Source organism: Phragmites australis, chromosome 17 (genome assembly GCF_958298935.1).
Source record: "Phragmites australis chromosome 17, lpPhrAust1.1, whole genome shotgun sequence".
Lineage (NCBI taxonomy): Eukaryota > Viridiplantae > Streptophyta > Magnoliopsida > Poales > Poaceae > Phragmites > Phragmites australis.
In genome coordinates this window covers 15,945,849-15,953,884 of record NC_084937.1, presented here as the reverse complement: position 1 = coordinate 15,953,884, position 8,036 = coordinate 15,945,849, and positions in this window count along the sequence as shown.

Here is an 8,036-nt window from a genome sequence, read left to right as displayed (position 1 = left end):
AAATCATCTTGTGACAAAGGTAAAACAACAATATGGTCCACTAATGGTTGCTCTACAATAGCATGTGTAGTGGGCAATTTCAACACATCAAAGTATTCCTCACCTTGTGTGAATGTAGCACCTTATTTATTACCTTTGTTTTATTCCTCAGCTGATATAAGTGCATTAGCATTTATACCTCTTTGTAACATGCATGGAGCAGCAGGTGTCTCCTCTTTCTCCTTGCTATTCTTCTCATTTTCCTCCTCTTGTTTGTTTGCTTTTTCCTGCAAAATATTAGTCACAGGTGGAGGGGCAACAAGGGTTTCCTCCTCTGAAAGATGCACTTCTTCTTTACAAATAGATGCATGAGATTGAGTAATAAATTTTTCTCTCATAAGAATTTTCATCTCTTTCCAAGTTCGTGGAACCTTTTTAGATGCACACAAATTCTTCCACCAAATGGATGCACAACTAGTTAAAACACAAGCAGCATTCCTAATCTCCCTTTTTTCACACATTCGGCATTGGGCAAACATTTCATCTATCACTATTTCCCAATCAATGTACTCCTCGGCACCAAAACCATCATAAGAAGGAGGTGAGGAAAGGATATTACAACCTATGGGAGAAGATATAGCAGTGGTGGTGTGGCTCTCAAGTAACTTCTTCTGCTCTTCATCCATTGCTTTCTTGATTTTGCTATCCTGCAAAAGGTTAGTGATAGCAGGAGACAAAGAACTAGAAATATCTTCCGTTGGAACTAAGGATTTTTTGCATTTCAAAGCATAGCATGGTAGCTCATTATCAACAATTTCAGCAAGGTCAGATTTAGTGGTAAACATAACACAAACTTGCTTATTTTCAGATTCTTGCTCAAGCTTTTTTCTCTTATTTTCAGCTATCTCTTGTTCACATTTCACAATTTCAGTAGGGGTTAAAGGTAGAAAAGTTATTTTCTTTCCTTTATGCAAAAGGGTGTACTTATTACTTCTACCATAATGTGTTGCATCAGTATCAAACTCTCATGGTCGTCCTAGCAAAAGAGAGCATGTTTGTATGGGAACTACATCAAAATCAGCACAAACATAGTATGAACCAATAGAAAAAATACACTCTAGCTGTTTGCATTACCTTTACCTTACCACTGTTGTTGAACCATTGAATATGATAAGGCTGAGGATGATTTCTTGTCGGCAAGGCAAGCTTCTTGATCGTATCCGAACTTACCAAGTTGTTGCAGCTTCCTCCATCAATAATGACTCGAACACGATAATCCTTGACTATGAAGAGCATCTAAAATAAATTGTGACATTATAGCTGTTCCGCTTGCTCCATTTGAGTGCTTAACACTCGCTGCACAATGAGGGTACGATAATCCTCCGTGACGGTGGCATCGAACACTTCCTCATAGTCGATATTCGTCTCACGTCCATCCTCATCACCTGCATGGTTAGCTGCAAGAGCATATTCATCCTCAATATCACTAACACTTACATATCCACCGTCTTTTGTTGCAATATACGCTCGCTGACTTGGGTAATACTTCATGACGTGGCTCATTCCCTTGCATCGGTGGCATACAATCCTGGCCGATCAGCCTGTAGAAGCAACCGAAGAAGAGCTCTTGGCTGGACCCTGCACACTTACGGATTTGCTTACCTCGGGAGCGTGTGACAGTGTCGAAGGTACTGTTGAATGTGCCCTACTCGAGAAGGGGGCAACAGACCGTGTAGCTGAACGTGGGGCTATTTTGACTTGTCCCGGTGTTGATTTTGAAGTGGTCGTGCTTCCAAAATTGCTCATTAGCCTCTGTTGTCGTCCCTGCAATTATTTTTCTGCTAGACATGCAAGTTAGAACAATCTAGGAACACTATTGTATTCTTTGTAATCAACTATGTCCTGAATTTCATACCTTAACCCTCCATAAAAACGTGCCATTGTAGCCTCTTTATCCTCAATAATATCATAACACAACATACTAATTTGAAGTTCCTGATAATATTCTTCTATGGATCTATCATCTTGGTTTAAGAGCTGCAATTTCTTACGCAAATAACATTTAAAAGAGGGTGGAACAAATCTGTTATGCATAGCAACCTTTAAAGCATTCCATGTATGCGTTAATCCTTCGATGCAAACTCTATTCCACCAGATGATTGTAAAATCTTTAAATTCACTAGTGGCTTGCCTAACTCTATGCACTTCAGGAACTAAATGGGCATTAAACTTTTGTTCAACTATCATCTCCCAATCTAAATACTTTAGCATTATAAGCACCCGTAAAAGATGGCATGGTAAACTTTACCTTAGCAAATGGATCATCATTAACACGTAGGTTATGTTGCTGAAAATTATTACCTATCATACCTTGACGGTTGAAGTTTAATCGGTCCCGTTGTCATGCATCAAAGGCGTCTTGTTCTTACCTCAAAATTTTATCATCTGTGACGGACTCCTCTTGCTCATGGGCTGCGTCATGAGGACCCACACGCCCATGGTTTGGTGGCTGATTAACCACTCGATCAAAGTGTGTATTGAGCATGCCAATACTATCATTAAGTCATTGCAATGTAGTATTTATCTCTGCAAGCTTCTTACCGAAGTCGTTAGTAATAGCTTGTCGATGATCATTCAACACCATTGTGAGTTTTTCCCTCAAAACACACTCTTTCGCATCCGATGCTTCTCCTATCATGTTAGTCGAAGATAGAAAACAACGAAAGATAAATTATCCCTATCGACTAGTAGGTGGAGGAGGTGGATTCACACACTCTTAAGCGTCTTACCATACTCTTGCAAGTGTTCTTACCAATCACCGCAGTTGGCACAACCGGTGGCTAGTTCGTGATACCTTATCAGGTGCGAGTGAGGTAGTTGCAAGAGAAGAAACCGTTCTGATCGAGAGAAGGTGTAGCTTAGACAAGCAATATTTAGTAGCAAGGAATAGCAATAATGGAAAACAGATTACAAAGCTGAATAAAAGTCCACAGTACTCGTCACTGTTGTTGACCCGAACACGTTCCTAGAACTAGCTTAAGCAAACCGAAAATTATAACAGACACAAGCACAATAGAACAAAATTCGCAATGCAAACTAATTCTCTCTTTTTTCACTCTTTGCTTCTTCTTTTTTGTGCTCTTTGCTTCTTGCTTGCTTTTTTTTCTTTTTTACACTCTTTGCTTCTTGCTTGCTTTTCTTTTCTTTTCTTTTTTTGCGAATGTGACACAAACTCAAAACTCTTCTACTACCTTTTCTAAGACCGGTGAGGTACATGGGTCACAAACTTTTTTCAGAGAGCAGGGGTATAAAGGTAATAAAAAGATACTATCTCTCTTTCTCTCTCCCTGAACTTTAGCTACCTCTGTTTCGGCTATGGTGGTCGAATCCGAGAAGGTGGGCGACTCCGACTAGGTGGTCGGGTCTGAGTGACTGGTCGGAACCTGAGTGGATGGTCGGAATGACTAGTGATCGAACCCGAGTAGATGGTCGAAACAACTAGTGGTCGAACCCGAGTAGATGGTCGACTCGACTAGTGATCGAGCTCGAGTAGTTGGTCGAAACGACAACTGATCGAACCTGAGTAGATGGTCGAAAATGCTAGTGGTCGAACCCGAGTAGATGGTCGACTCGACTAGTGATCTAGCTTGAGTAGATGGTTGAAGCGACTATTAGTCGAACCCGAGTAGATGGTCGACTCGACTAGAGACACAATCTCGGCTATTGCAGACAAGGGCAGGCAGAGATACACGATGACTAAACAGCAAGACTCGACACTAGAAACTAGATCATGATGACTCAACCAGAACAAAGACACCGACGATGGACTCAAACTCAACAATGTGAATACTGAAAAAAAAATTGCGAAGGCACAAAGTGGTTTAGACAGCAAAAAAACTAAGATCTAAATATTTTTATGGGGCAATTTTCTGGACTCTATGTAATGGAAAATGATGAAACAAAGGGGATAACTGAGATTACCTAACGGGCAACTTAGGCTCTGATACCACTTGATGCGCGTTTGCCCGATCTTCTAAAAGGTAATATGATAAATCGATTGGTGGAGTTTCGACATTGATGATTCAAAGGCTCTAAACAGAACAGATCGAGAACCCTCGCAACAACTACACCACTACTCTGTGATTATCAACTGTACCAAGACGCGGTTGACCTCACCAAGAAGCCTTTTCCTGCAAGCAAATCAAGAACACAAGCAAGAATAGGTAGATGCAATCTGAATATTGCTAATTACCAATGAATCACTCGAGTTGGGGTTCAACAGATCGATAAACGGTAAAACTGTCTAAAACAGAATAACCTAAACTAAACCTAAGCCTAAACTACGACGACTATTGTATATATATAGGAGGACGTGAGTAGATCGACCTAGGATTGTGCAGCCGTGAAAAGAGGCGTGCACATCCTGGACTCCGACCCTGACACGATTACAAGATCTAACTAGATCCAAAACAATGGCGCAACAGCTTATTCCTTCAACTCTGACTAAACTATAAAGAATATTTGGTCGAGCTCATATCCATTGGAAAGAGCTCATCGTAAGCTTTCTAGAATGTCCAACATTGCCTAAAACGAACTTCGTATGAGAGAGTTATGCCTATTTTACTGACGCGTTGTCCTGGGACTCAAAACCGAATTTGGAGTTTGACTGGGGCTCAACTTGGACTCCAAGTAGACTTGGCTTTCAAGTGATGACGTCCAGGTGAGATTGTGGTGCTTCTTTCATATTCCTAAGTATTAAAATAATATAAAAACTTAGTAGTATTCTATTCTTTACGAAGAAAATATGAACGATAAGGGACGAATTCACCTTGTGAGTATCCGAGGGAGCCATGCCCTTATCATATGGAAACTGCCTGTAGGTTCTAGAATATCCCTTAAACAAGGAAGCTTATCCCTAAGTTTAAGGATGAGAGAATCCTACTCGGAGAGGTCTGGATGCTACACAGCAACCCCATATATATACGGAGCAGGACGACCCTACAGAGTGGGAGTTAAAATTCAAGCCAAGCACAAGCTACCAGAGGCCGATTCACATTGATGACTTGCCGGATAACTCGCAAGGAGCTTTTGACTAGTTGTAGATCCCATCTAAGCTAGCCAAGACCCCCTCCACTCCTTGTAATATGTTTCGAAGATCAATACAAGAACACATGAAACAGGGCTATTATCCTCTGGGAGGTCTGAATCTGTATAAATCTCTATCTTCTGGTACTTGATTCGACAGGAGGGAGTATCCCCTACTCTAATCTCATATTCGTAAGATCAATGGTTTACTAATCATCAGCATTACATCTTTATTTATAAGCTTAAACATCCATTTACTCAGGAGTCATTTATTCTGAATATCTCGATCATGGATGCCCAATCATCTCGATCTTTGGGTCTACATAAGATCTCCCATTTGGCCAATATATATTTCTTCTTATGTTCGTCCCTCTGCCAGAAGAATCTTGACCTCTTAATAATCCAATTTCTTCAGTATTCCCCTGGGTACCTTAAAGAATGAAGGACAATATATATACTAACTGTCCTCTAATGGACATGTGTTTCCTTTCCAACCCCCAACAACCTTCCCGTCTTTATTGCTAATCTTTCTATGATGCATAAGATTATGAGATATCTTCTCAACCTCACAACCAAATATTTTAGAGTATTATTTCTCAAAGTCTTTAGCCTCTCCATAACAGAATAACTCAGTTTTTAGGAAATTGGTCTTCAAGTCAGAGAGTTACTTAAATACACAAAGCAAGAGTTTCATATTTTTAGTTTACTTAATATCATATTTTATAATAAAAAATAGTATCATCTACGTACTATAATACAGAGAGTACATCATCGACAAAGTGACGCACAACTCCCTGTATCAACTACAATATTAAACAGCATTTCATTATAAAGTACTTGGTAGGACCATTTCACCTTTATGATGTGCCTTCTCAATGTCGTGTAGAGCTGCCCGTCATCAAAGCCATAACTTATCAGCGGCCGTGGGCTACGAGCCAACTACGCAATGTAGACTAGTTTGACAGATATTTTGTGCGCTACAATATTGCTGTCACATAGCAGAAGTAACAGCAAATGGGCTGTTTCTTTTTCCCTTATGGGTCATAACTCACTGGTTAAGATGGTAATCAAAAAGTTTAAAAATTCACCGATGCCGACCACCGAACCCGGGACACCCGGGTGACAGGCGGGAATACTCACCACTATACTACAGCGACTTTATGGTAAAAGTGCTATTTCACTTTACTTGACGTTATATTTAGCTACTGAGAGCCGGCAGAAAAGTTTCGTTTGGGGTTGTAATTATGTCTGCCGATGGAATTACAGGTGCACTTTGCAAACTCTCTAAACATCTAACGCATAAGTTCCTTTGAAATAATACTACAGCTTGTAATTCAGTGTTAAGGTTTAAAAAATTTCTCCAAATATTTTGTACAATGGAATTGCGCTCGACAGAATCAACGCGTGACACGTGCATGAACTGTACTACTTAAACCTCACAAACTAAAGGCCTCTTTGCCGTCACGAAACGAAAATGACAGTACTATTTAAACTCCTGTATATGGTTGCATCCCTTAAGACTAGGCCCCAAACGAGCCGAGTCCAGCCATAAAAGCTCGGTGAAGTATAGACTCGGCTCGACTTGCGAACTGAATTAAAATAATGGCTCGGCTCGATTTGGTTACTGGCTCACAAGCCTGTCAGACCATCAGGCATCAGTGCAGGTTAGAAGTTCGAAAACATCTTACACGTAAACAACGATACATGGCAACAACAACAACTAGATTTATTTATATACATTCATGCATGAGTTATAAAACACAGCTCAGACTCACACTAGATAGCCTCAGACTTACTGTGGCTTTACAGTCTTCATCACCAGGCCCAACTATATGACTATATTGCTCTGTACTGCATCTATCACAAGACCTAGCTATGAATAAACAGGACAACAAATCAATGGAGAAAAATATGCACACACGCACTATCTACAAATAAACGAAGTGATACTAGAGTGATAAATTACTGAGCTAGGCATGTCAAGGATCCATGTCTTGGTTCAGCTCATGAGCGGCTCGCTAGTTAGCTCGGCTCAGCTCAGTCCACAAAACGAGCCAACAGTGTAGCTCGGTCTCGACTCGTTTGGGTAACGAACCAAGCTAAGCCAAACCGAGCCTCCATGAGGCCGAGCTAACTCATGAGTCGTAAGCTTTTTGTCCAGCCCTACTTGAGTTCAAGGTTTATAAATTCGTTTTATAGTTGAAAATTGGGACCCACCGAATTTACAAAATTCGTGAATATCGGAAAAAACGCTCAAAGTTCGGTGAGAATTTAGCAAAATTTACTAAGTCAAATTTGTAAAATTCGGTGAGAATTCGATTGAATCGACCATTTGGTAACCGTTCGAATTCAACCGAAAACTGATCGAATCACGAAAACCGACCTCATTGAACGCATTGAACATATTTCGAATGAATTCTTCGAAAACCGTGTAGTTTTCCGGATTTACCAAACACATTTTCTGAATTGCAGTGAAGTTCAACAAAAAATGACTAACCTTGTAAAATAAATAACTAATTCATTTAGGTTCAAATAAAATGGAACAAATTTTATTAGTTTTCTTGTAACATGATCTACATGATAGAAGTATTTATACTTATAAAAAAGTTAAATATTTTCTATAAAAAATATATTTGCTAAATCTAGTTAAATGCATAGTTAATTCTTTGCTAATCCAAAAATCATGAAACTAATTTTGTTAGTCTTCTTACATGATCCTGTCTTTTAAAAATACATGAACTCATGAAATAGTTATTATAACATGCATGATTTTGTAAATGTGTTACAACTAGATTAGTTCATAACTCACCATCACACCTTCAAAATTAGTGAAACCACTTTTATTAGTTTACTTATACTATGCTTTATGTAGAAAAAATAATTGTAGATATAAAAAAGTTAATTAAAATGTTGTTTCTTAATATATTCACCTTATGCTTGTGAACTTTGTAAAAATTATGAAAAAATTAACA